Genomic DNA, 27,735 nt, shown 5'->3' with positions numbered 1-27,735 from the left:
AAGGAGCCTAGCTGAAAAGATTGGAAGAATATAATGATCCCACCCACCCACCCCTGGAAACCTTGCTCCTGGTGCAGTCCCTTACAGAACTGAGGTGAGTCTGCTTGTTCTAAATGCTTAGAAAAGTGTAAGTTTTCCTTTTTCTTCTTTGTCACTTGTAGCTGTCTTTTGCTTCTTTGCATCTTTTGCTCCTTCTCTACCCTTTCAAACCCCTAACTCTAAGATAAGAAAGAAGAAAGAAAAGAAATCCCTGAATGAAGTCAGTGATGAGAAACAGGGCAACAGTATTGTTAGACTACTTCCTACTGATGAGGTGCACAGATTTCCTTGGGGAAAGTTTGATCATCACAATCCATCAAGGTCTAGCTTCTTATTGTGTGGTTTCTTCTCTGTGCATGGCTTCTTAACAAACACGACCCACCAACCACAACCGACAATTGCCAACAACCATTAACAACCAACCAACACCAACCAACCAAGAGCCGATCCCACCTCTCTGGGGTCCTGGCATTTATATGCCCTCTGAAAAGGGCCCAGAATTCCAAATGTCACACAATCACCGCTGACAAAGCTGTGCCTCTACTAGAGCATGAGGCAAATGGTAGTCAGTTGTGTGGACAGTTCAATGTAGCCCAGTATGGGATTAAAATGAAAATACATTTCTATAATATTTCTGAGTTTTTCAACGATAACAAAACTCCAAAATTGTCACTACAGTAATACTCTTCACTTCTTTTGGATACTTGCCAAAAGCTAGCTTGTTTTTCCTGACAGTTGGGGCATACACAAACTTTCTCTGAATTCATTCCCTTGACCCAACAAACAGTCCCCCCCCCCCCAGTCCTCCTCCTCCTCATTCTTCTTCTCCATGTTCTTGCTCCATTCAGTCACTAAAATTTACAACTTGCCTGCTCTTGAGTTTTTCTTTTAAAGTCTAGTAAAATTGTTCTGGAAACTTTTTTCTGAGTTGGTGTTTTAATTATTTTATTTAGTGACCCCAAGGACCCCAGGAAGAAACCCCAATTTCCCACCTAACATGGCCAGAACCCAGGCGGGTCTCCCTGATATTTTTCAGTAACAAAACTATAAAATAAGCATACACTAAATTATAACTATGAATGATTATTTATACAATAAAACAAATAAGACACTAAAATGATTTAAGATAAAGTTATGAAACGATTATTTTTCTTTTTTGATATTTTGGAATTTTGTGTATATATATATGTTATACATACATATATATATATATATAATCACTTTTAAATTAAAGTCATTTTAAGTAAGTTTATTTTGCCCAGAGAGCCAGCTGAAGACAGGAATATCCCTGTGGAGCTCACATGCAAAACATTTCAATATTAGGAAGCAGGAAATGACCATGTGATTTCCAGCACTTATTTAGATGAGGATGAATGATACACGAATACCATAGTCTTCAGAATGATAACACACAGAAGCAACATTGCTCTCTTTAAGTATCACTGACAGACCTGAGACAGGATCAGAAGGTGACTAAAAGGATCTATGCCCTCTTTGTATTAAGTAAGACAAAAGCACAACAGCCCATGTGGCAAAGTTAGGGTGTGAGGACCCTGCTTTGCAAAATAACCAGGAAAGCTGAGTTAATGTAGGGTATCAAAATGAAAAGAAGAAACAAATGAAACAAATGAGAAATAAATAATCATGCCCCAAAGAGTAATTTAAATAAGTGGTTGGCATTGACTCGCAAGCTTCTCCAGGGCTCCAAGCGAAGCACTTCATTAGACATTCTGATCATTAGAATTAATTATTAGATGGAACTAGGCACCCTGAAACTTCAGAGAAACTGCCCTCATAAATACAACTCCTCGTTGCAGTCAGATTAGTGAGAAGACAGCAAGGATATTAGAGCAAGTCAGCAGGGCTCTTGTCCTGTGTGCTGATTGCTCCTAGCTGACCGACATCATCTTCTTTCAAAATAAGAACCTTGGAGACCACATTAAACTGAAAGATTAATCTTTTGCTTTTAAAACCATCTTCAAGCTAAATGCCATGTCCCATTCAACGCTTAAAAGTGTTGGGGTTTTGTTTGTTTGTTTGTTTGTTTGTTTGTTTTTTTAAATCAAACCTATCAGGCTCAGCAGTTAAAAGAAAGCATTAGCTGTCCTCACAGGTGGCTTGGGTTGGTTCTGAGCACCCTCAAAGTGGTGGTTCTCAATGGTATAATTTAAGTTCTAGGGGATGAACCTTGTTTCTACATCAATGGGCGTGAGGTACACAAGTGCCGCGCTGACATCCAGGCAAGCAGTCTTAAATCTAAAATAGAACTTTAAAAAAAAATAAAACTACAGACTTTGATATTTTTTGCCTTTTTGCTCCCAGTTCTAATATTTAAGCCATATACAAATTAGAAAAAAATCATATTTAATAAGCTGAACATTCCTTAATTTTAAGGCATTAAAATTACCAATGGTACTTATGACCGATATGACCGATTACCATTGAAGGGCAAAATCATCCACAGGATTTTCCCCTGAATATGGAAATGGTGTTGAATCAGTAGTTTGGTTGTTGGTTTTCCTAAGAATAGCTGTGTCTCCTTAACCAGCAGTAAACTGTATTGTTGGTTCCAGTTCCTCCTATTTCTGATGAAGAGAGTTTAGAAACACAAGAATAAGATGTTTAAGTCTGTCTGCCAGATGTTTGGGGTGTGTTGAGTTGCTCTCCCTGGAAGACTGGCTATTTTCCAGGCCCTTAGATTCCCCAAGGGATCAATCTCACTCCACAGCTCCCTTGCTAGCTTTCTACCTTGTGTTCTCTTCATGGCTTTGCCTCCAAAACTGGCCACTGGATGGTCACTCTACCTTCAGACCTTGTTAGATCCACTCAGGCGAGGAGGCAGCAGAGTTGGGAATGAAGCTAAGTTCTGGATATTACAGGAAATAGGAAAGCCTCAGCAGAGAGATAAGCTTGCCACAGCAGTTGAGGGGATGGGGCTTGAAACTAAGTTGATAGAGGGCACTGGCATTGGGTTGCTTTCTTTCCAGGATTACAACCTGCTGGATACCATGTTCTGATGTTCTCTCTCTCTTTCTCTCTCTCTCTCTCTCTCTCTCTCTCTCTCTCTCTCTCCCTCCCTCCTTCCATTCTTTTCTTTCTTCTTTTCCTTCCTCCTCTCCCTTACTCCCTTTTAGTACAGGAAATGAAACAAGGATTTTTCAAATGCTAAGCCAGTTCCGAACCTTTGTATACTTCTTTATTTTTATGTTTACATCTCTTTTATACTTTTTAAGAAAAGGTGCCCACTAACCACCCTAGGCTGCCTTGAGCTCATTCTATAGTTAAGGCAGACCATGGTTTTTCTATACTCCTGACTCAGTCTCCTATTAGCTGGGATGACAGGCCCGTGCTAGTTAGCCTGCAAGGAGGGGTCTTTCTCCTACACCCTCCATGCCTTGTGCTGCCTGGTATGACCATGCTCTCTAGTATGAGTTTTTGTCATCTCTTGGGTTGTGTGACCTTAAATTTCCCTAGCCACTGAGGACCTCATCACAGCTCAAAATTATTTCTCTATTTTTTTCAGGTAAATCCTCTTCTTCATCATCATTTACAACTCCAAGTGTTCATGGAATATTCTTGTTAAATAACCTAATTGGGAAAGGGCAGGTAGTCTCACTTCTGGTATACATGTATGGATAACTGTGTGCTATGATTTCTCTACAAATAATAGCACTGTGCCTCTAGATCTTTGTTAAGTTTGCACTTCATGCTTCTTTGACCTGTGGTAAAGAGTATTATCTAGAATTTCATTTAAACTATAATTTCTTTTGATTATATAGTAAGTGGAAATAGTGAGTATAAGGAAAAAAGGAGCAGCAAGAATTAGCAGCAAGAATTATATTGACAAGAAAGGATTAAGAGGTCTGGGAAGGGGTTGGAGAGATGGCTCAGCAGTTAGAAGCACTGGTTGCTCTCCCTGAGGACCCAGGTTTGATTTCCAGATCAACAAGCATCTATAATTGCAATTCCATGAAATCGCATGCCCTCTCCCGGTCTTTATGGGCACAGAGCACATGGTGCACAAACATATATGCAGGCAAATCATTCATACGTGTAATAAATAGGTAAGCAAACAAACAAACAAACAAACACAAACTTAGAAAGCCACAAAGCTCCTACTAGAAAAATTCCTACTTGTATTTTGAAATAAATATTGAAAAAAAAAGTTACTTGAGAATTGGAATTTGTTCAAAGTTCTAGTCAGATTCTATTCTAACACATAGTCAACTGTCTTCACACATTACCATCTTGATAGCTTTGATAAGAAAAGAACAAGCAAGGGCTCTTCCCAGACAGTAAGGAGAACAGAGACCACTGGGTGTTGAAATGTGATATGCAGAAGTCTTTAAATGTCTGTGCTGATTATCTATGGTTACAGGTTTAGGTAAGTGTTTAATTGGAGGAAAATATTACATATTATATATAATAATATGTAATATAAACAGCAGTATTATTTATATATGTATATAGCTATCTATCACATATAATTTATTCAAATTATATAAAATATCCATATTAATATACATACTAATCTATGTTATTTTTCTATCATGTATCAATCACATATATCTACACATCTATCATCTATCTATCTCCAATCTAGCAGGTATGATCAATCTCTACCTCTCATCAACTATCTCTTTATCTGGAATCAAGTTGCAGTCATGAATGCCTCAAGATTTATTTTATTATTCTTCATTGTGTGTTTGTGTATGTGTTTCCTCATGGGTTTGTGCACATGAGTGCAGGTGTCCATGCAGGGCAAAAGCTTTGAATCCCCTAGAACTACAGGAAGTAGTTAGAAGTCACCTGAGAAGGATATTGGGCATAGAACTCTGATCTAATAGAACAGTGATCACTCTTAGACACTAAGCCATCTCTCCAGCTCCTACTTGATTTGGAGTAGAATGATGAATAATACATATACATCTTTCCATATGTTCTAACATTTAAAACATAACATTGAATATCTCTGGATTTGCTTCCAGAAGCCTTTAGGATACCAACTATAAGCCCTAGAGGAAGAAGCCAAAAATTGGAGATCTAATCACATCTATAACCAGTCTCTTAAATTTTTCCAAAAGTTAAAGTATGTTTGCATCCCTAAGCTTCCTGTGTGACACAGCCGTGTCTCTGTATTCTGCTCTTTATGTCCTATAGGAACGCTGTCATGACTCCACGCCTCTCCTGACACTCACCTCCACAGCTGACAGAGATTCCATTCTGAGATTAGGGAGGATCATGTGTGATGAAATTGTATTTGCCCAAAATTACACAACCACTTCTAGAGGTCATATTACTACATTTATGAGGCACTTTCTGATGTGAAAGTATGAAACAAGCTAATTTGGCTACTATAAAAATGCTCATGAAAAAAAAATCACAGTTTCTTCACCGAAGGCCCAGGGAAAATGGCAGCATGGGAGGAGGTATCACCTTGACCCTTTTTCTTCTGCAAGAACCTTGTCCTACTTCCTGTGTGGCACTCCCCATGTGCAGAGCTGGTAAACAACCTTGGTGTCCCCACACACTGAGAATGCACGGTGGCCTTGAGGCTGGATCTCTGAGTGAGCAGGGCTTTCTAGACTGGCTGCAACTCAGCCAGTCAGGTCCTATTCAGAACTTGACTTTCCATGACCAAGAGAGCATCTCCCTGAGTTGAGGACCCTAAAGAGGCACTTAGGGACCTTAACACTGGGCCTGATGAAAATGCAATTAGCACCCCCAGGAGGGACTATACCTCACCAGTTCTCAAGAGGGAGAATGAGGATCAAGAGTCTACAGTGGATTTAATTTTAAGGTAATCATAGTAATATCCTAGGCATTGAATACACACAAAAAAAATTTACAAGTCAAGCTGTATTATAACTGACAACAGGGCATGGAGAGCCATCCCCAGATAAGAAACATTGATTTCCCTCTACAAATTCAGGTGGACTCTATTGGCTGCCCTGACAGTTCAGACAGGAGAGGGATAAGCCTGTCACCAGGGGGCTTTTGTGTCTGCCAAGCCTCTTTGCCAACATGCTCTCAGTCTCATCAGGACTGCAGTCAATGGATTAAGGACTGCTCTGTTTACTCAGCTCCCCAGGACCCATATAGATTTAACACCTACACAGGGGAAGTGTTTGAGGGAAAATGAATGAGAAACAAGCCTAGTAAGAAGGTCTAATAAGGTTTGGCTGCTTAACACGGGTCAAGTCAATAGTGCTCCAGTTGCCAGAACCTTCCCCAAGCCCGGCCATTATCTAGCATGTAGGAGGCCTGAGCAGTGCACCAGTCATGTAGGTATCTTGGGGGTGGGGGATTGTTTGTTTGTTCTTTGGTTTTTTTTTTTTTTTTTTTTTTTTTTTTGTCTTTTTTAAGTCTCACAGCAGCTATGGTGAAAAATTCACCCCATTTTAAAATGAGAAAACCTCTCACCGGCTAACAAAATGTCTGATTTGTTACACACTTAGTGATCCGGGCATGCCTTTTTTCCAAGCTCCATTAAGATACTTATAGATTCCAAGAATCTAAATTTAGAGGTGGGAAGTGGCCAGTGTGTCTAACTTACACCATTCAGGCAGTAAGAATACTAAGTTCCCTTAGCATTTTTAATTTTTTTCTTTCTTGTTTTCATTATGTTTTTTTTCTTTCTTTTTTTTTAACAATTTTTTTTTATTATTAACTTGAGTATTTCTTATATACATTTCGAGTGTTATTCCCTTTCCCAGTTTCCGGGCAAACATCCCCCTCGCCCCTCCCCTTCCTTATGGGTGTTCCCCTCCTCACCCTCCCCCATTGTCCCCCTCCCCCCAACAGTCTAGTTCACTGGGGGTTCAGTCTTAGCAGGACCCAGGGCTTCCCCTTCCACTGGTGCTCTTACTAGGATATTCATTGCTACCTATGAGGTCAGAGTCCAGGGTCAGTCCATGTATAGTCTTTAGGTAGTGGCTTAGTCCCTGGAAGCTCTGGTTGCTTGGCATTGTTGTACATATGGGGTCTCGAGCCCCTTCAAGCTCTTCTAGTTCTTTCTCTGATTCCTTCAACGGGGGTCCTATGCTCAGTTCAGTGGTTTGCTGCTGGTATTCGCCTCTGTATTTGCTGTATTCTGGCTGTGTCTCTCAGGAGCGATCTACATCCGGCTCCTGTCGGTCTGCACTTCTTTGCTTCATCCATCTTGTCTAATTGGATGGCTGTATATGCATGGGCCACATGTGGGGCAGACTCTGAATGGGTGTTCCTTCAGTCTCTGTTTTAATCTTTGCCTCTCTCTTCCCTGCCAAGGGTATTCTTGTTCCCCTTTTAAAGAAGGAGTGAACCATTCACATTTTGATCATCTGTCTTGAGTTTCATTTGTTCTAGGCATTTAGGGTATTTCAAGCATTTGGGCTAATAGCCACTTATCAGTGAGTGCATACCATGTATGTCTTTCTGTGTTTGGGTTAGCTCACTCAGGATGATATTTTCCAGTTCCAGCCATTTGCCTACGAATTTCATAAAGTCGTTGTTTTTGATAGCTGAGTAATATTCCATTGTGTAGATGTACCACATTTTCTGTATCCCTTCCTCTGTTGAAGGGCATCTGGGTTCTTTCCAGCTTCTGGCTATTATAAATACGGCTGCAATGAACATAGTGGAGCACGTGTCTTTTTTATATGTTGGGGCATCTTTTGGGTATATGCCCAAGAGAGGTATAGCTGGATCCTCAGGCAGTTCAATGTCCAATTTTCTGAGGAACCTCCAGACTGATTTCCAGAATGGTTTTACCAGTCTGCAATCCCACCAACAATGGAGGAGTGTTCCTCTTTCTCCACATCCTCGCCAGCATCTGCTGTCACCTGAGTTTTTGATCTTAGCCATTCTCACTGGTGTGAGGTGAAATCTCAGGGTTGTTTTGATTTGCATTTCCCTTATGACTAAAGATGTTGAACATTTCTTTAGGTGTTTCTCAGCCATTCGGCATTCCTCAGCTGTGAATTCTTTGTTTACCTCTGAGCCCCATTTTTTAATAGGGTTATTTGTTTCCCTGTGGTCTAACTTCTTGAGTTCTTTGTATATTTTGGATATAAGGCCTCTATCTGTTGTAGGATTGGTAAAGATATTTTCCCAATCTGTTGGTTGCCGTTTTGTCCTAACCACAGTGTCCTTTGCCTTACAGAAGCTTTGCAGTTTTATGAGATCCCATTTGTCAATTCTTGATCTTAGAGCATAAGCCATTGGTGTTTAGTTCAGGAAATTTTTTCCAGTGCCCATGTGTTCCAGATGCTTCCCTAGTTTTTTTTTCTATTAGTTTGAGTGTGTCTGCTTTGATGTGGAGGTCCTTGATCCACTTGGACTTAAGCTTTGTACAGGGTGATAAGCATGGATCGATCTGCATTCTTCTACATGTTGACCTCCAGTTGAACCAGCACCATTTGCTGAAAATGCTATCTTTTTTCCATTGGATGGTTTTGGTTCCTTTGTCAAAAATCAAGTGACCATATGTGTGTGGGTTCATTTCTGGGTCTTCAATTCTATTCCATTGGTCTATCTGTCTGTCTCTGTACCAATACCATGTAGTTTTTAATCACTATTGCTCTGTAATACTGCTTGAGTTCAGGGATAGTGATTCCCCCTGAAGTCCTTTCATTGTTGAGGATAGCTTTAGCTATCCTGGGTTTTTTGTTATTCTAGATGAATTTGCAAATTGTTCTGTCTAACTCTTTGAAGAATTGGATTGGTATTTTGATGGGGATTGCATTGAATCTGTAGATTGCTTTTGGTAAAATGGCTATTTTTACTATATTAATCCTGCCAATCCATGAGCATGGGAGATCTTTCCATCTTCTGAGGTCTTCTTCAATTTCCTTCTTCAGTGTCTTGAAGTTCTTATTGTACAGATCTTTTACTTGCTTTGTTAAAGTCACTCCGAGGTACTTTATATTATTTGGGTCTATTATGAAGGGTGTCATTTCCCTAATTTCTTTCTCGGCTTGTTTCTCTTTTGTATAGAGGAAGGCAACTGATTTATTTGAGTTAATTTTATACCCAGCCACTTTGCTGAAGTTGTTTATCAGCTTTAGTAGTTCTCTGGTGGAACTTTTGTGATCACTTAAATATACTATCATATCATCTGCAAATAGTGATATTTTGACTTCTTCTTTTCCGATCTGTATCCCCTTGACATCCTTTTGTTGTCTGATTGCTCTGGCTAGAACTTCAAGAACTATATTGAATAAGTAGGGAGAGAGTGGGCAGCCTTGTCTAGTCCCAGATTTTAGTGGGATAGCTTCAAGTTTCTCTCCATTTAGTTTAATGTTAGCAACTGGTTTGCTGTATATGGCTTTTACCATGTTCAGGTATGGGCCTTGAATTCCTATTCTTTCCAGGACTTTTATCATGAAGGGGTGTTGAATTTTGTCAAATGCTTTCTCAGCATCTAATGAAATGATCATGTGGTTTTGTTCTTTCAGTTTGTTTATATAATGGATCACATTGATGGTTTTCCGTATATTAAACCATCCCTGCATGCCTGGGATGAAGCCTACTTGATCATGGTGGATGATTGTTTTGATGTGCTCTTGGATTCGGTTTGCCAGAATTTTGTTGAGTATTTTTGCATCGATATTCATAAGGGAAATTGGTCTGAAGTTCTCTTTCTTTGTTGTGTCTTTGTGTGGTTTAGGTATAAGAGTAATTGTGGCTTCGTAGAAGGTATTCAGTAGTGATCCATCTGTTTCAATTTTGTGGAATAGTTTGGATAATATTGGTATGAGGTCTTCTATGAAGGTTTGATAGAATTCTGCACTAAACCCGCCTGGACCTGGGCTCTTTTTGGTTGGGAGACCTTTAATGACTGCTTCTATTTCCTTAGGAGTTATGGGGTTGTTTAACTGGTTTATCTGTTCCTGATTTAACTTTGGTACCTGGTATCTGTCTAGGAAATTGTCCATTTCCTGAAGATTTTCAAGTTTTGTTGAATATAGGTTTTTGTAGTAAGATCTGATGATTTTTTGAATTTCCTCTGAATCTGTTGTTATGTGTCCCTTTTCATTTCTGATTTTGTTAATTTGGACGCACTCTCTGTGTCCTCTCGTTAGTCTGGCTAAGGGTTTATCTATCTTGTTGATTTTCTCAAAGAACCAACTTTTGGTTCTGTTGATTCTTTCTATGGTCCTTTTTGTTTCTACTTGGTTGATTTCAGCTCTGAGTTTGATTATTTCCTGCCTTCTACTCCTGCTGGGTGTATTTGCTTCTTTTTGTTCTAGAGCTTTTAGGTGTGCTGTCAAGCTGCTGACATATGCTCTTTCCTGTTTCTTTCTGCAGGCACTCAGCGCTATGAGTTTTCCTCTTAGCACAGCTTTCATTGTGTCCCATAAGTTTGGGTATGTTGTACCTTCATTTTCATTAAATTCTAAAAAGTTTTTAATTTCTTTCTTTATTTCTTCCTTGACCAGGTTATCATTGAGTAGAGCATTGTTCAATTTCCAAGTATATGTGGACATTCTTCCTTGATTGTTATTGAAGACCAGTTTTAGGCCGTGGTGGTCCGATAGCACGCATGGGATTATTTCTATCTTTCTGTACCTGTTGAGGCCCGTTTTTTTGACCAATTATATGGTCAATTTTGGAGAAAGTACCATGAGGAGCTGAGAAGAAGGTATATCCTTTTGCTTTAGGATAGAATGTTCTATAAATATCCGTTAGGTCCATTTGGCTCATGACTTCTCTTAGTCTGTCTACATCTCTGTTTAATTTCTGTTTCCATGATCTGTCCATTGATGAGAGTGGGGTGTTGAAATCTCCCACTATTATTGTGTGAGGTCCAATGTGTGTTTTGAGCTTTAGTAAGGTTTCTTTTACGTATGTAGGTGCCCTTGTATTTGGGGCATAGATATTTAGGATTGAGAGTTCATCTTGGTGGATTTTTTCTTTGATGAATATGTAGTGTCCTTCCTTATCTTTTTTGATGACTTTTAGTTGAAAATTGATTTTATTTGATATTAGAATGGCTACTCCATCTTGCTTCTTCTGACCATTTGCTTGGAAAGTTGTTTTCCAGCCTTTCACTCTGAGGTAGTGTCTGTCTTTGTCTCTGAGGTGTGTTTCCTGTAGGCAGCAGAATGCAGGGTCCTCGTTGTGTATCCAGTTTGTTAATCTATTTCTTTTTATTGGGGAGTTGAGGCCATTGATGTTGAGAGATATTAAGGAATAGTGGTTATTGCTTCCCGTTATATTCATATTTGGATGTGAGGTTATGTTTGTGTGCTTTCATTCTCTTTGTTTTGTTGCCAAGACGATTAGTTTCTTGCTTCTTCTAGGGTATAGCTTGCCTCCTTATGTTGGGCTTTACCATTTATTATCCTTTGTAGTGCTGGATTTGTAGAAAGATATTGTGTAAATTTGGTTTTGTCATGGAATATCTTGGTTTCTCCATCTATGTTAATTGAGAGTTTTGCAGGATACAGTAACCTGGGCTGGCATTTGTGTTCTCTTAGGGTCTGTATGACATCAGTCCAGGATCTTCTGGCCTTCATAGTTTCTGGCGAGAAGTCTGGTGTGATTCTGATAGGTCTGCCTTTATATGTTACTTGACCTTTTTCCCTTACTGCTTTTAATATTCTTTCTTTATTTTGTGCATTTGGTGTTTTGACTATTATGTGACGGGAGGTGTTTCTTTTCTGGTCCAATCTATTTGGAGTTCTGTAGGCTTCTTGTATGCCTATGGGTATCTCTTTTTTTTAGGTTAGGGAAGTTTTCTTCTATGATTTTGTTGAAGATATTTACTGGTCCTTTGAGCTGGGAGTCTTCACTCTCTTCTATACCTATTATCCTTAGGTTTGATCTTCTCATTGAGTCCTGGATTTCCTGTATGTTTTGGACCAGTAGCTTTTTCCACTTTACATTATCTTTGACAGTTGAGTCAATGATTTCTATGGAATCTTCTGCTCCTGAGATTCTCTCTTCCATCTCTTGAATTCTGTTGGTGAGGCTTGTATCTACAGCTCCTTGTCTCTTCTTTTGGTTTTCTATATCCAGGGTTGTTTCCATGTGTTCTTTCTTGATTGCTTCTATTTCCATTTTTAATTCCTTCAACTGTTTGATTGTGTTTTCCTGGAATTCTTTCAGGGATTTTTGCGATTCCTCTCTGTAGGCTTCTACTTGTTTATTAATGTTTTCCTGTGTTTCCCTAAGTGTGTTCATGTCTTTCTTGAAGTCCTCCAGCATCATGATCAAATATGATTTTGAAACTAGATCTTGCTTTTCTGGTGTGTTTGGATATTCCATGTTTGTTTTGGTGGGAGAATTGGGCTCCGATGATGGCATGTAGTCTTGGTTTCTGTTGCTTGGGTTCCTGCGCTTGCCTCTCGCCATCAGATTATCTCTAGTGTTACTTTGTTCTGCTATTTCTGACAGTGGCTAGACTGTCCTATAAGCCTGCGTGTCAGGAGTGCTGTAGACCTGTTTTCCTCTCTTTCAGTCAGTTATGGTGACAGAGTGTTCTGCTTTCGGGCGTGTAGTTTTTCCTCTCTACAGGTCTTCAGCTGTTCCTGTGGGCCTGTGTCTTGAGTTCACCAGGCAGCTTTCTTGCAGCAGACAAGTTGGTCTTACCTGTGGTCCCGAGGCTCAAGTTTGCTCGCGGGGTGCTGCCCAAGGGCTCTCTGCGGCGGCAGCAACCAGGAAGACCTGTGCCGCCCCTTCCGGGAGCTTCAGTGCACCAGGGTTCCAGATGGCCTTTGGTGTTTTCCTCTGGCGTCCGATATGTGTGTGCAGGGAGCAGTCACTTCTGGTTTCCCAGGCTTGTCTGCCTCTCTGAAGGTTTAGCTCTCCCTCCCACGGGATTTGGGTGCAGAGAACTGTTTATCCGGTCTGTTTCTTTCAGGTTCCGGCGGTGTCTCAGGCAGGGGTCCTGCCGCTCCTGGGCCCTCCCCTATGGGAACCCAGAGGCCTTATACAGTTTCCTCTTGGGCCAGGGATGTGGGCAGGGGTGGGCAGTGTTGGTGGTCTCTTCCGCTCTGCAGCCTCAGGAGTGCCCACCTGATCAGGCGGTGAGGTCTCTTTCCCACAGGGTCTGGGAGCAGAGAGCTGCTGTGGGCCCGGGATCCGCGGGCGTGGGACCTCAGGCAAACACAGGACGTGCCCGGTCCTAGATGAACTCTGCCTCTGTGTGTCCCGATCTCACCAGGCAGCTCTCTTGCAGCAGACAAGTTGGTCTTACCTGTGGTCCCGAGACTCAAGTTTGCTCGCGGGGTGCTGCCCAAGGGCTCTCTGCAGCAGCAGCAACCAGGAAGACCTGTGCCGCCCCTTCCGGGAGCTTCAGTGCACCAGGGTTCCAGATGGCCTTTGGTGTTTTCCTCTGGCGTCCGAGATGTATGTACAGAGAGCAGTCTCTTCTGGTTTCCCAGGCTTGTCTGCCTCTCTGAAGGTTCAGCTCTCCCTCCCACGGGATTTGGGTGCAGAGAACTGTTTATCCGCTCTCTTTTTTTTTCTTTCTTATTCTTGAAAATTTTGAGAACATTTTGCTTACTTATTTTTATGTCAGGGACACCGGTAGCCAAAGTTGACCTCAAATACCTGAGGATGACTGTGAACTCTTGATCATCCTACCTCTGACTCCTGGCTCCTGGGTGCTGAGATTACATGGGCACTACCATGTCCAGTTGCTGACATTCTTGGATGAAAACCAGGGCCTTATTCATCTAGATAAGTTCCCTACCAGCCAGGCTGCACCCCAGCCAACTTCCTACATTTTCTTTTTTTTTTATCATTTTTTTTAAATTTATCTTCCTACATTTTCTATAGCATATTAATGTTGTAAAACATAACGCCATCGTAGAGAAAGTTCATTGGAAAGAATCATCTATTTCAAATAGAAAATATATGTAAAGTGTAATTTTTGTCTGCATAGATTCTCCAGCCCTCAACCTAGTGCGAGATCAAAGCAATGTAGCCAGCCCTCTGGCATGTTAAAACTATTGCAACCTTTAAGTTTGTTGAAATGGTTAAGCAGGTGTCTGGCAGATTGCTGCCAAAGCCTGGATCAAGTGCACGTGAAACACTCATTCAAATGTCTGTGAAGGGCAACATCCCCACAGAGCCACCAAATGTGCCCTGTCACAGTTCACTCGCAGGCATTGTGTTAGTCTTACATGTGTGGCTCTTAAGTCTCGCCTTCTAATTTCCTAATCACACAGTGTATAATGTGACCCTGACACAAATAAAATCATTGACCCTATGACATCTAAAAGGAGTCCAGACATCACTGACTAAGCAGTGAAGGACCATTGAAGCAGGAAGAAGCCTCACTCAAACAAGAACCAATAATAATGAGAGGCAAGAAAGAAAAGAATTCTATCCTAAGTGACAAATATCAGCACATTTCCCCTCCTCTCTCCTGACACTGGAGACTAGTGTGCCTTTTTCTACTTAATGTCTTTGGCACTCTGTGGCAAAGTATGAGAACCTTGTCCTGAGCCACCAACAAAACTAACTGAATGGACCTGGGACTTTGTTTCAACCCTTCCTCATCTCTCAGGAGCCATCTAGAATAGGCTGAAGCTACCAGGCGGTCTTCCTGGAGGTGGCCCACCATTTTTGTATGGTCTGCCATGGGTGAGCTCAATAGCAAGGTTTACAGAGAGACGTCCTCTCAGGATTGTTTCTTGCAGTTGGCAGACCTTTGCTGTCATTATTTAATTAATATAACAATCCCTGGGCACTAGCCCACCCTACTGATGAGATTTTTTGAAGATATAAAAATGAACTTTCATGAATTAATGATGCTTAGATGAATTAATGAGTCATAGGATTCCTGCTTTGATTCAAATAATTTTAGGAAGAAGGTTTTAAGAGGTGGTCTTAGCTGCTTTGCTAGAAAGTAGTAATACAGTTAGAATGAAGATTAGAATGGGCCCACTCCTCATATAATAAGTAAAGGCTGCATGTTAAGAAATAAAATGAGCTTTCACAACATACTAAAAAGAGAAATAGACTTGGGTCAAATTTGTTTTCAAGGGAAATCATTTAGGTCCAAGGATAATACCACAGGTGCGCACTATGATAAGGCAAGACCATGGGACACTGTTGCTTTGAACTTATAATGAGCATAATAGAATGAAGCAGTGCTATGTACTTAATATCAACATCCTTCCTGAACTCTCATTTTATGTAACATTTTATCGGAGGTAATTTTCTAAAGAACATTTTGTCTCAGAAGGTATAAAAAGGCCAGAGAAAAGAAATACAATTGTTTGTTGAGTGGTTTGACTTGGGGAGTTTGGGCCACCCACACATCCATCCATTCATCCATTCAACTGTATATGTCTGTCTATCTGTAGGCCTGTATATATGATGTATGTATATAGGCATATGTATGTATGTAGCATACATGAAGGAGGTTTGTGAGGTCTATGAGAGCAGTGGTTGGCCCTCACAAAAATGTGCATGTGTTATTGTGTAAATAAGAATGTAAATAAAATATATTTGTGTATATGAAATATGAGTCTGTGCATATTTGCCCATATATATATATATATATATATATATATATATATATATATATATATATCTTAATTATTTTCCTTTCCTTACTCTCTGGTTCACAAAGAATTTAGTAGCCTAATTGGAGAGCCTTCTGGATACCTGGACAGAGAAGTGTGTGATAACAATATATGTTTTTCTTAATTCTTCCCTGGTAGGCAACAGGTGTTAGTCACCAAAATCAATGTTTTTTAGCTATCAAATAAGCAAGTAAGTTTTTGGGGTTTTTAAAAATAAGTTATCAGCTAGAAGGCCAGAGACCATCAGTCTTTAAAGCTATGTTCAACCTGTGTTCCACTTCAAACCAACCCAGGCTGTGTGCCTTCATGTATGTGACAGTCTTATGGCAGCGGCAGAACTATGGAGATGAGAGACACTGACAGAACAAAGGGCTGATGGAACAGGTGTGATCTGTGTGGCATTAGGAGGACATATATAGGGATTAACTCATGACAGGCCAGTGAACACACTCACATTCATTCTCCCACAGGAACGCAGAAACTGGCTGGTCTGGACAAGCTTTTTAGGTGATCGTGCAGCCAAATTCCTGACTACCATATTGCATAGAACTCATGTGGGAAATTACTGTGGGTGTGTGGGATCTAGAGAGAGACTCGAGATTGTTCTGTACTGTTTTTTTCAATTTCCTTCAATGTATAATTCCTTCAACATAAAGAAACTATGAACAATCCTATTCAACAAAAGCCACTGTGAACATCTTGACTTGACAGGTAGAAAGTTCATGTTCCAGCTTCAGCTACCGCAGACATTGTGTTACCCTAGTTTTCTAAACTACATCAGCCACTTCATCCCCAGTTAGACAGCCTAATATTTAATCAATGTGTGTTAATTTGAAGTTCAGAATTCACACTTTACGGTCTACAGGTATTTTTGTCATCGTTGTGTTTCCCACTGTGGGTCAGTGCACAGGTTGAAGCATCCTATGTTTAGCAGCATTCTCAGACTCTATCCTACGCTTGACACTAGATGATCTGCCCCAGGTATGACACCCAAAAATATCTCAAGAGAAGGCCCTGGTGGCAAAATCATCCACTGAGAACCACTGACAGACGGGAGAATTCAGAACAATAATAATGATTCCTTATTTGACAAAAGTATTCTTTTTCATAGTTAATTAGCCTAAGAATTTGACTTTTCTGCCTAAACATTTAAATAACATGTTGAGAAAAGTTCATATACATATATACTAAATATTGGGGTTACCACTGAGATCCTTTGTTGAAGCTCATTAGCAAATGACCTTTTTTCCACTAGTCACTGTGTATAGAAAGCAGAGAAGGTAAAAGTCGAGGGGCAGTCGCTGACAAAGCTCCTACTCATGCTTTATGGATGGCTCAGTATGCAGGCTTGGAAGGAGGCATCTGCAGAGGACTTGAGGTCCCTTCTTCTTTAGGTTGCACACCTCATCCCATAAGGATTACTGGACAGAGTGCTTCAGGTCAGTAAGCTGCACATAGTACACACTTTGAGTTCTGAACTTCAAATTAACACACATTGGTTAATTATTTGGCTGTCTAATGAGATGAAGTGGTGGATGGGGTTTAGGAAGCTAGGGCACCACAGTAAGGGACAAGCCATCGTTGTGACTATTTCCCTCTCCAAAGACGGAATTTGATGGACAGAACACACCTGGCTAAGATTATTTCTGGAACCAGCTCTCTATATAAATACAAGAATCCTGACTAATTAAAGTTTTAATACTGTGCATATTATACATGTGCATCTTATTTGCATTTATCTACAAAATGAGAAATAGTATACACCTTAGGTAATTGCATGTCAGAGAAAGGCTTGGCACTCAACTTCTTTTTACCCTGACAAATCTTCAGGCACTCCAAATATTCCCTCTGCAAAAGGGGCCTTTGTATGAGGCTCACTTGATTGAAAAGATGGGGCCTACGCTCCCATACCAACACTGTAGAAAACTAGATGTATCAGTATTTCATTAAAATATTAAGTTAGCGGGTTGAGGATTTAGCTCAGTGGTAGAGCGCTTGCCTAGCAAGCGCAAGGCCCTGGGTTCAGTCCCCAGCTCCGAAAAAAAAAATATTAAGGTAGCTCAGTTGCTTCTCTAGCTATTGATTGAGTTTGCTGTTTGATTCACAGTACTCGGTTCATGAAGTATATTATTGCACTACAAATTGCTATTTGTTTGCATTTCAATATTGTATGAGTTCTGGCAGTAATATAAAAATGCAAAGCTGTAGTTGTAGTTTGTATGTGTCCTATACTCTTAAATGACCATTCATTTATACCAAATTAGTTCAAGACAGGATAATTGCTTCTTAATTGATGTGTGTGTGTGTGTGTGTGTGTGTGTGTGTGTGTGTGTGTGTATGTATGTGATGCATTTATGTATCTATGTATCATATATATGTACCCATGGGGAGCAGGTCTGTGTCTGTGCATGTACATGCAGAAGCCAGAAGATGAGATCAGATGTTCTTTATTAATTTTGGTCTTATTCCTTTGAGATAGTTTCTCACTGAAACTGTAGCTAGGCTTTATGACAGTTAGTTCCTACAATCTCCTGCCTCTGTCCCCCTCTATAGCATGAGGTCATAAGTTCATGTGACATCACCTTGGTTTTTTCTCATGGACATCAGGGATTTGAATGCAAGTCCTAATGCTTGTAGAGCAAGTGCTTTTACCCACTGAGTCATACCCTGGCCCTTTCAGATAATTGACATGTTTGATTATCTGAATAGGAAGAACAGGAGCTATAGAGCCCAATATAAATTAAAAAATGTAGGAAAAGGAAAACAAAGGGTATGGTGGCTTGAATAAATTTGACCCCCTTAGATTCCTGTGTTTGAATGCTTGACCCATGGGAAGTGGCACTATTATGAGGCGTGGCCCTTTTGGTGTAGGTGTGGCCTTGTTGGAGGAAGTGTGTCACTGTGGTGGTGAGCTTTGAGGTCTTTACGCTCAAGTTCTGCTTCTTGTTCAATTTTAGTTTCCTTCTGGCTGCCTTTGGATCAAGGAGAAGACTATTTACCTCCTCCATCAGCACATCGGCCTGCATGCCTCCAAGTTTCCCACTGTGACGATAATGGATTAAACCTCTGAAACTGTAAGCCAGCTCCAATTAAAGGCTGTCCTTTTTAAGAGTGCCTTGGTCATGTCTCTTCACAGCCAAGGAAACCCTAACTACGAGAGGGGGTAACATCCTTCAGATCCTTGTTCTCTACTTATGGATTTTTGCTTCAGGAATCTTTAACCATCTTCTAAGACCTGCTGCTGTCATGATGGAGCCAGTGCAGACATACTCTGGCTTAGGTCACCATGGGTCAAAAGCATAGTGTTTGCTTTGGAAAACTGCCAGCTCACCAACCCGTTCATATTTTCAAGCAGCAGAAGGTCTTCTCAATAAAACAACTAATGTAGTTAGCTTTGCAAAATATATCATTGCAGTTTCTTCCAAGGCATATTCTTGAATTTTCACAGTTTTCATATTCTGAGTGTAAATTTCCTTGGTTGGCAAATCATTTATAATAGCTGGGGAATCAGAACAAAATGCAAGGGAAGGCAATGTCCCCTTTGTTGCACGCGCGCGCGCGTGCGCGCACACAGACACACACACACCAAATAAATTGGTATACCCAATATTGAGGTGACATGTATGTTTCATTTATTATCTCACGATGCTTAACTTTTATCCATGAAAATAAGAATGAGTCTCAGTCACACTCAACATGAGTGTTTGTCAGAAATGTGCATGCTTTCTACTTAATCTTACTAAGGGCTAGACATCTAGGGTATTTGAGTGGTAGGTTGTGCCTGGCTGTGAGGGATATAACTAGTTTATAGATTGATGAAGATGATTTTACAGGATGACCCTTGCTGGGCCTCAGGTCACGTCTTTGTTAACATAACTCTTTTGCTCCAAATTTGTGTGTTTATGGGGTAGAAAAAGTGGATGTACCTGAAGGATGACCTCATGGAGTCTCTCTCCTTCCTGTTCTGTATATAGGCTGGCCTTACACCTCTTTCCTAGTGTGGTCTTCTTTATAGCCCAACCATTCCCTCAGGAGAGCAGGCTTTCAGATCAGGTCATGTGAGAACCATGGAGATGGCAAAAACTGTGTCACTTAAGGCTCAGTGCTACGGAGGCTGATATCTATCACTCTGAGACCACAGATATAAAAATATTTCCATCTTTATTCTGGACACAGTCACTCCTTCAAACTGCGAGTTTTCCCTCTACTCATTCAACTAGGTGTGGGCACTGCGCTCGAGGCAACTGCATCTGTACTGAGTGCAGGACTGGTTTTATCGCCATTAACAGCCAACAAATGCAATGTAGATGTTATCAGCAATCGAAAGATCATTTAAAGTTCACCAGAGAAGGAAGCTGAGGAAGGTGGCACAGTCATTACAGGGCCTTAGATCCCAGGAATCTGTCCACCCTCTGCCTCACACCCCCGTGTGGAGTAGCCATCTCTTTGCTGCCAAGGTCTACACTCAGCCATAACTCCTTCACTCATCTTTTCCAACCGACACCATGTTCCTTCCGCTTTAACATGAGCACAAAACACATTTTCGCACCTTGCATTGTTCCCATTACTCTGAAGGTGGTTCCCTGAGGGGAGTTCCCTTTCGTATTCATCCTGAGTGACCTTGCTCTGCCTCCACCTTTACCTCAGGTAACTCATCCTACAGAACGGCCAGCCCTCTACATCTCTCACGTCCAGTGAGGATGCCTTTGACTTTGTGAATCAGAAGATAAAAACCTTTCAGACCTTGGAAACGGATCCTTCCTTTCCAAGGTTTGAGCCAGAGCCATCTTCCATGAACGCATGTCTGCTGGGGTAAGCAGTTCCCAGTGCAGATGCCTTCCCAGGTGGAAGAGTTTCCATGAACTTCTCATCGTTACCGCTTAGCCCCGTCACCTTCCTTGCATTGACTCTACATGTATGTGCCTGAAATTTTATGACATCTTTAAGTTAAATCTACTAACAAAGTTTTCTGTGTATTTGTAGGTGTATGAGGGGGTTCACCTTTTTAAGAAATGCTCCCCCTTTTCCTGAATTTACTAATACCTCCTTAAAATGGAATCTATAGTCTAGTGAAACAAGGTCAGTAGACCTTTGCAAAGTCAACACAAACAAGCACAAAGATATGGCCATGGCTTTTCGCACTTTGGGTTGTACTAAGGATCTACAATACACCACCATCCTGAGTCACTGAGGGAAGAAGCTGGGGCCAGAGGAGAGGTGGGAAAATGATAGCATGGCTGACAAATGAGCCTCCTGGCTTTTCCTTCTGTCTGAATAAACTTGGATTTATTGGCAAATACTGTTTGCCAACATGGCAGAATAATCAAAGGTGTGGTTTTGGCCAGTATAAGTCAGCCCAAGCTACCTGTCAGTAAGACATCTACATGACCTCAAAACAGGGTCTCTTTGAGGGTCAGCATTAGTGTGGGGTAGGATCCTGGCTCCCGGTAGAAACTGAGATATGGTGGCCTGGTCTGGATGAGGCCTGTGCTGTCTAAGTGTGAACTGCCACCACCATCTAGTGGCAGTGGTTGGAACTTAGTTACAGAGTGATCCTTCACTGTTCACACGATTTTTCCATTCACTGGGAGTGTTTCACATCTCATAATATATTATTTCATAAAAATAAATATTATGGGCCTTGTGTTGTGCAAGAGAACAGGCATAGTATTTTGGAGAATAGTCAAAATTAAATTCTTGGGTATTTAAGATGCTGGCTTTTATGTACATGGACAATACTAGTTTTAGTCATTAAAGCACAACACAGCTATCACCCTATGACCAAGTTTGCTCTAGAGAACTCCACTGCTCTCAGTATGTACCTATGGTACCTGTATGTTCTTTAGTTGAATGACATAACCTCATTTACTTATCATACACTTTGACTGGTTTGTAATGCTTATCATTTCACAAGTTATATGTCACTTCACATATTATCGCCAAGGAAAGGTTTTTTAATAGTCAGCTGCAGCTGGGAATTTAGAAATAAAGAACACGACTATGTAATTGTATCTTGCTTCAACATGCATGCAATCAGATGCTATGGATTTAATAAAACATCTAAGAGTCAACTTAGTACTGCCTCTCCCATATTCCATAATAGATACTCCCTTTATTTTTTTTTCTTTTTTTTCGGGGCTGGGGACCGAACCCAGGACCTTACGCTTCCTAGGTAAGCGCTCTACCACTGAGCCAAATCCCCAGCCCCGATACTCCCTTTATTAACTTTGGGTTTGTTTGAATGAATATTCCTCTACTGGATTTACTTTTCACCTAGCTCCTTGTCTTTTCCTTCCATTTTAGAGGCACAGTAAGCAGCTTTCCTGCAAGAACATGCTGTGAGCCACCATGCCGGTGCTGGCTGGGCTGATCTTTTGAAGCTTACATTCTACCTTTATAGAGTCTCTTTCTAAACTGCCATCATAATATCTCAGTGGAGTTGGGATAAGATCCAAACATCTCCATCAAACCAAAAATACCTAAAAGAGCTTCTTCCTTCCTCCCTCACCAATTCGCTGCACCATGTTCCCCCTCTCAACCTCACTCCCTATACATGACAATGACAGGACGGGTGAATGGTCAGTGTCTCCCCTGCAGCCTGCTCAACTCTTCTGGCTCTTCTGGCCTCAGGGTCCTAATTTATCTTGTCCTCAGGATGAGAAGGGCATCTGAAAGCCACATCTCATGAGTAATTAGCCCCAGCCTCAATCATACAGAATGATTATGGCTAAGTCAAGGTGCTAGCTCTCCAGTATTTACACACACACACACACACACACACACACACACACACATTATCATCTGGTGATTTAGGCAAGAACCAAAATACAGGCATCGTCTGTCTCGAGGTTTGTATCTGCACTCTCCAGACCCTGACCATGATGTGGTATGTATGTGTGTGTTCCAGTCCACACCAGTCCAGGCCCACCGCTGTGTAAGAAAAGCTGGGCTGTACTATGTTAGCTGAACTAAGATGCCTCTTTTACATCTGTGGATGATAGGAGAGCTCAGAAGTCTGACATGAATTTGCACGCAGATCAACTTATTTCAAGACCTTTAAACCACTTAGCTTCCTTTATTGCTCGGTGAAAATATTATACATAAATACTCTCTCTCTCTCTCTTTCTCTCTCTCTCTCTCTCTCTCTCTCTCTGTGTGTGTGTGTGTGTGTGTGTGTGTGTGTGTGCGTGTGTTAATATTTAAAACATATAGTACTTTGAAAATGAAAGTCTGGATATTTTAATTACTGAATTAACATAAAATTATGGGTTTTGAGACGTGGTCTTGCTATGAAGCTGTGACTGCAATGATATTCACTATATGTACAGACTAAGGTAGCCTCAAATATGTGCTAACTCTTCTGCCTTGCATCCTGAGTATTAGATTACAGCAATACACCGCCAATTACGGCCCATTAGGACAATACACACACACATACATATATAAATATATATATAAATATATATATGTATGATTTTACTTCATTCATGGCCCTTTCCTTTATGCAAAGAGAAAATAAAAAGTAAAAGAAAAAACATAAAATATCCCCAAAAAAGGAAGAAAAATCAAGACATGCTGAGCCACCACGGAAATCTGTAGGCAATTTTCTTCAACCATAAGGACTCAGAAGACAATCTCTCCCAATTCAGATACAATTGCTCCATGAATCAACCATAACGACTCTGTTTCTAGTAAATTGTTCCAATCGAGAAAATCCTCCTGAATTTCATCTAAGAGCACAGCACCTACAGAGGCAGGTGGCAGCACAGTGACCCAGTACCGAGCCCACATGGCTGCCTCTGCTCCCGGCCCCTTTCTGCACAAGCTGTTGGCACTGGGTGGCCCACAGTCAGGCTTTTCTTACTCAGAAATTAAGTAGTGTTGGATGTAGCACCATGGTGGTTTGGGACAGGAAAATCAAAATGCTTTTCTCCAATGTTTGGTGTTTATTAAAGCTTGAATTTTAAACAAAGTGTGATTTAATGTCCACTCAAAGGAATCTTCACAGGTGGCTGTGAAGTTAATGATTTTGAGCAGGGAGCAGAGAGGTCCTGTTAGGAAAACCCTGAGCTGTGTATTTCCACTATATCACAATAGGGTCCCATTTGTTATACACAGAAGCATGCTGAATCTTATACTCCTGTATCAGCACACAGACTCATTCTGCCATGCTGGAGTTCTCTTAAGTCTCCAATCCAGACTCTTACTACCTCTAGAAATTTCTATTTTCCTTTTCTTTCTTGGGACAGGACAGCATCTCAAGCAGTCTAGGACGGTGCTATCCTCACCGTGTGGCTAAGGATGATCTTCAACTTTCAACTCTCCCTGTTTCTTCTTCTCCCTTCCTCATGGGCACTTGGATTGGAGGCACAGGGCATCCTATCTTTTGTTTATGTTTTTGTTTTGTTTTTAACATAGTACTGGGGAGCGGAGCCCTGGATCTTGTGAATGCTAGGCAAGTAGTCTATAGACTGCTGTATCCACAGCTTCTCCACTCCCGAAAATGTTCTTATAGTTGAATTTTTAAAGAACTTGCCTCATAGTCATTGAATACTCACTGGATGACACGGAGATAATAATTCTCATTTCCATCTTTGTCCTTACCGCTTTCAGGTGACTATAGGTCGTCTTGGGTGTCTGAGCTAATCAGGGATCAGGCAAGCTGAGAGGCAGGACAGGAGGCAGAGTACAGAGGCCTGGGGAATGTGGAGCAGAAAGACCAGCAGGTGGAATGCACAGGACCTTCCACACAGTCGTTGGCACCAAGGAACCTGCATTTTCTATGGAAGCAGCATCAGGTAGGGACCAGCCGTGGGGGTAAACTCAGACTGTGTCATGTGAGCGTCACCTGAGATCACTTGAGGCATTTATACTTCAAGCACAAGTACACCATTAAGTGCCTAAGTCTGGGCTTTAAAGGAGAAGTCTCAGGAGAGAAATCCTGCGGAAAGCTCAGCCTGCAGCTATGTCCTGATCTCCCAGACCAAAGTGAGAATGGTGGGAGGAAAGGAGGACAGTGGTAGCCTTTAGTTATCTGTGCTGGCTGTGAAGGTGGGAGGGCTGACACAGAAGAAAGCTAGAAAGCTGTTCGCAAGGAAGGCATTTCCCAAAGAGGAGGAGGTCAAGCATTATGTGCAGACCAGGGGCAAGAGCTGAGAACCTGGTCAGCACAGGCCAATTTGACAGCATGGAGGCTGGACACAAGTGTCCAGCATAACGTTGGAGGGGTGGCAGGAACAGTCCCCTGACTGTGCTCAAGGAAAACCGGGGTAGTGTCTAGAGGCAGAACACAGCATTTCAGAGTTAGTTTTCCAAGTGGAAATAAATGACAGCAAGAAAGAATGCCTGAGGTCTGATAACCTCGGCTGTTCAGTCAGGTCCAGGAAACGGTAACAAAGTGTATAGGATCTGGGATTTAGAAACTCATAGTTCATCCAAGTTCCAACACAATCCTCTCTAATGTGCTTTCTTATTCCTTGGGTCCTTTTTCCCCTTTGTGGAAATTTAACATGTTAGTACTTAACAGGTAAGATAATTCCAAAATATATACCTGAAAATGAATGTGTGTATGATACCAACATTGAACCAAACCTGACTGGCTAGCAGATTCTGTCTGTCTCTGTGTCTGCCTCTGTTTCCCTGTCTGTCTGTCTCTATGCCTCTCTGTTTTTGTCTCCCCCCCTCCTTTCCTCCCTCCGTGCCTCATTGCCTGGAATCTGCTGTGTCCTGTTAACATTCCTACCTAATCTCATGGCATCTGCACCATCTACTGCACCTTTGGCTTGAGTTCCTAAGAAGAAGAAGCCTGGGAGAGGTGAGAGGCTGTGATATGAAAGTTAGTGGCCATTGCATCTGGGACATCAACATGCCCTGCCACTAACATTGGCAGTGATGAGGAAATCATACTAATTCCAGGGCCCAGGGATATCCATTACCACAAGATAGGTCATTTGTGTCTGTGCATTCTTTAAACCTCATAGGATACAGGTAGATGGGGACAGAAGTCAGGGTTATGTCAGCATCAGCCTCCTGTAACATGTGGCGAAATGATACACAAAAGCAAATAAGCTCTACTTTGTAATAAAAATTAAAACAGATTTGTCCTTCTGAAGAGAGGATGATTATGTCCTTACTGAGATTCCTCCTGACACTTAGCTGCCTCTTGTCCTAGGATTCTTGCTGTGTGCTCACTGTAATTTCACACCCTGTGTTATTAAGTGTGCACCAACTGTTTGAGTTTGCTTTTTCCGCTCAATAAGTTCTGCTACTAAATAACTTGCTTCGTGAGCCTTTTCACAGAATGTGACTTTTTTCAACAAAAGCTTTACCCTCGTTGAGACTCCAATAGCCCTTTAAAATAATCAGCCCCATTACTTGTCAAATGGCTGTGATTTGCCTTTGAGTGTCTTCAATTTTGCCAAAGCCAGCATCCTCTGGAAGTCATTTGCTACCAACAGCACAGGAATAGCACAATGTGCATAATAACCCGTGGAAAGCATGTGGCCAGCTGTCCCCTTGATGGGGGACTTCTTTGAATTATGTGTTGCCACAGTGAGGTGGCACAGGATTGTGGCTATTCATCCCTCACCTCAACAATTGTTAGGAGACACTGCTCCAACTTGTTCATCGGTTTCATGCCCCATCTCTGGAAATGCTATGATGAAGTACCACACAACAATCTGAGTGATATAGAAGCAGAAAAAGAAAAGAAGAAAAGAAAACCAAATAACCAAACAAAAAATCTGTATAGCACAGGGAATCCCGCACCATAGGCCAGGCCAGTAAATATACAACAGTAGACAGTAAAATTTAAAAGTTTCAGGACATCATTCCTACTCAAGCTGGGACAACTCCTGCACATCAGCGTGCAGGTATGTGCGGAGTGAACTAAGAATCCACCGAGTAAATGGAAGTGACCACTGAGCAACACCCTTCGGCATGAATGAACCCTGTGTCTAGCCTTATAAGAGCCATGAATTTAGGGAAAAAATGCTGAGAGTCAGGGTGTGCATAGGAAAGCAGCCGAAACATCCAAGGGTCCTGCACGCTAGCAGAAGATCAAGTGACAAAAACAACTGTAAATGACACATTGACAAGTGCACATGATAGGCAACCTTGTTTTAGGAAGGTGTCCTGTCCAAGAACCTTGAGGTGAGAGAGTGGACAGCAGATTGTGTGATGTAGGGATGAGTTAACAGAGCAGAAACGCAAGGCAGACATAAAAATTCAGTGCTTACAGAAACACATAATGAGCTCTGTGTTTGGTACTCTGATGAAAAAGGGAAGCATCAATCGTGCAACCACATCTACAATTTGTTCAGCTCAAAGGTCGCCAGGAAAGGCAGCTAAGAAGATGGTAACATTTGGCCTCTTGAGGTTTGTTATATTGGCTCTATTAACTGGGCTTTAGCATCAGAATGTGATTGCTCCATGGAAACCATTAGAGCATCAATTACAGAATGTAAAGGCATAGGTGATCAGCATGTGAGGTGACCTTGTCCAACTTGGGGGTTGGGAGGATGACTCTGTGTGTAAACCAGAAGACAGGCCACCAGTAGAGGCATCACCTTAAGGAGATGCACCCAGATAAGACCAAACACTTGGCAGAGAGATCCATAGGGCCACTAGGACATCTTCAATGTCCTCAGAAATATGAATCTCAATGATGAGTGGCTGATGAATATTTGTAGGAAGAAGAACACTATTGAATATGGCAGTCAATGTTGGGGCAGTCAGACCTGGAAGAAATGAGCCTCGGCAAGCATACTAATTAGTAAATAAAACACAGGCACAGTGGTAGAGGACAAGCTTCTGAGCAGGCAGGGGACAAGTCAGGTTCTGAACATTACCATGAACTAGAGTGCAGGAAGCATCTGGGAATGTAGAGCTAGGAGACTTGACTCATGGCTTCATTGCTGAAAATTCATGGGGTTTCCTTTCTGCTCTTGAATTAACCAGGCTCTATCTGTGGGATAGCTGAAGATCACAGCCCCAGTGATTTAGGCTTCCAGACAAATGTTTCTAGGGACTAGTGTCAAAATGGGGCCAGAAGAGAGCAAAGAGTTATCTCAAGACTGGCTTGACTCCCTTGCAATAAGTCTGCACTTAGAGCTAGAACATACCAAGGAATTTTGCTAACATTTCCTGTAAATGTAGCTTATCTTATCTAACC

At 41.5% G+C, this 27,735-nt stretch overlaps 1 protein-coding gene across 2 annotated transcripts in view; it reads right to left on the bottom strand.

Annotated features, from left to right (window-relative positions):
- Csmd1 (CUB and Sushi multiple domains 1) overlaps window positions 1-27,735 on the bottom strand; it is a 1,600,162-nt gene that overhangs the window by 383,645 nt on the left and 1,188,782 nt on the right. The window lies entirely within an intron of this gene.

This window comes from Rattus norvegicus, chromosome 16 (genome assembly GCF_036323735.1).
Source record: "Rattus norvegicus strain BN/NHsdMcwi chromosome 16, GRCr8, whole genome shotgun sequence".
Lineage (NCBI taxonomy): Eukaryota > Metazoa > Chordata > Mammalia > Rodentia > Muridae > Rattus > Rattus norvegicus.
The sequence above is the reverse complement of the archived record's forward strand: the minus strand, read 5'-3'. Positions and strand labels throughout refer to the sequence as shown.